A 1,927-nucleotide genomic window follows, 5' to 3' on the forward strand; every position below is an offset into this window, starting at 1 on the left:
GGGCAGCAGAATTCAGCCAAAGGCACCGCGTAACACAAGCCCAGCCACTGTTTATGCAAGGTCGCAGCCTTGAAGTCCAAGCACAGTTCTACTCCAACAGCCCTGGGCTCCATTGTCACCATGACTTGGAATTGAATCGATGGCAAGAAGCAGCAAGATATTTCAGGTAGATCTTTTAAGTGAGGATTAATTGAGGATTAATTTAAGTGAGGCTTAATCGTGGCTTGTCTCTCCTTATTTCTTTAAATTGAATGCTTATTTCTACAATGATTTAAAAAGAAATACATTTCATTGTAGGTCTACTAAAAAATTGGAGGCTATCTGAAACAGAGTAGAACCCATAGGTAATCCTCCCATGTTATTGACTATATATTTTCTATATGTTGGGTTTATTTTTTTTTTTACAAACTTGCTATTATATATGCAGTGTTTTTATTTTAGCATTGTGAGCATCTTCTAGGACTATTTCGTCCTCACCGAAAACATACTTTAAGGGGGGTTTATTATTTGAAGGACATTGAGCTTCTGTTAAAAGTGATGGAGAATTTTGCAGGAGAAAGATGGTGGCGATGCACAACAGGATGAATGCAGTGCCACTGCATTGTGCAGTGAGGACAACGGAAATGAATGTGTTTCATTGCAGATATATTTCCCACAATCAGAAAAGGAGGATAGTTGCAGACACTATATAAAAACAAGACGTCATTCAAATTGTTGTATAATATCTCAAGGTATGACTGTACCGTAGGGTATAAAAAGAAAAATTTTAATGTTACCAGGACTATATTTATGCATATTGTCTGGTTCTTTTCTTTTCTTTTTTTATTTTTTCCTCTGGTTGTTTTCTTACTAGTTTCTAGATGTGAAATTATTGCATCAACAAGGATAAATATATATATTTAGCATCTTGCCAATTTGTCCTCCAAAAAGTCTATACAGTTTACCCTTCCATTAGTCTCCCATTCGCTGCTAATGAGCTTGATAATTTTCTTAGTTTACTGTCATCTATATTTCTCTTGCACATTCTGCCCTATGCCCAGTTTTCCATTGTGCTGTTCATCTTTTATTTATTTGACATTTTAAAACCATTCTTTATCAGAAGATAATCACTAATCTCTGCTAGACTTTCTGCAAGCATTTTCAAATCCTTTATATTTACATGACTATACAATTACAGTTTAAAGATTAGTAGTTTGGTAGAATTTCATGTATATGCATGTGTATATGTGTGTGTGTGTGTGTGTGTGTGTATGTGTGTACAAGGGGCTTCAAAAATTAATGAAATGATGATGAGGTTTTTTACATGAACTTTTGAAATACACACGCACATGTAGTTGTTGTTGTTCGGTGCCATGGAGTTGGTTCGGATCCATAAGGACCCTGTGCACGACACAAAGACACACTGCTGGGTCCTGCGTCATCCTCACGACTGTTCCTCTGCTTGATCCCATTGTTGAGGACACTGTGTCTATGGCTACAGAAAAGTTCTGTCAATGATACACATCTTAGTCTTGCTAAAGTGATTTCAAAAGAATATTCCAATCAAAATCGTAACATGTGAGGGCATTTGTTGGAGCAATTACTTCAATGCAGAAGTTATGGTTACGGTGACTGTTGTTTTTTTGTATCCTCAAAAGTTAATCTTGCTAGATTTTCTTAAAGGACACATAATGACCGTGGGGACCTATTATGGAAAAGGTTTAAGAAAATGCATTAGCAAGAAGAAGGCCAGGAAAATAGTGCCAAGGATTTTTTTTCTCATCTTAACCACGTACCTGTTCATTTTTTAAGGGTAAGCAAAGAGAGAGGATTTTGGTGGGAAACTGCCCAATCCAACCAATAGCCCTGGTCTTACCTCTTCAGACTTCTTTTTGCCCCCCAAACTCAAGAAATATTGACAAGGAATACAATCTGGGTCCCTCAAAGA

General features: G+C 36.8%; 1 protein-coding gene across 2 annotated transcripts in view; it reads left to right on the forward strand.

The window, feature by feature from the left end:
* RIPOR2 (RHO family interacting cell polarization regulator 2) overlaps positions 1-1,927 on the forward strand; it is a 310,774-nt gene that overhangs the window by 82,627 nt on the left and 226,220 nt on the right. The gene's annotated exons all lie outside the window — the stretch shown is intronic.

Source organism: Echinops telfairi, unplaced genomic scaffold (genome assembly GCF_000313985.2).
Source record: "Echinops telfairi isolate 266 unplaced genomic scaffold, ASM31398v2 ScPeMD7_5868;HRSCAF=6743_0, whole genome shotgun sequence".
In the NCBI taxonomy this organism is placed as follows: Eukaryota; Metazoa; Chordata; class Mammalia; order Afrosoricida; family Tenrecidae; genus Echinops; species Echinops telfairi.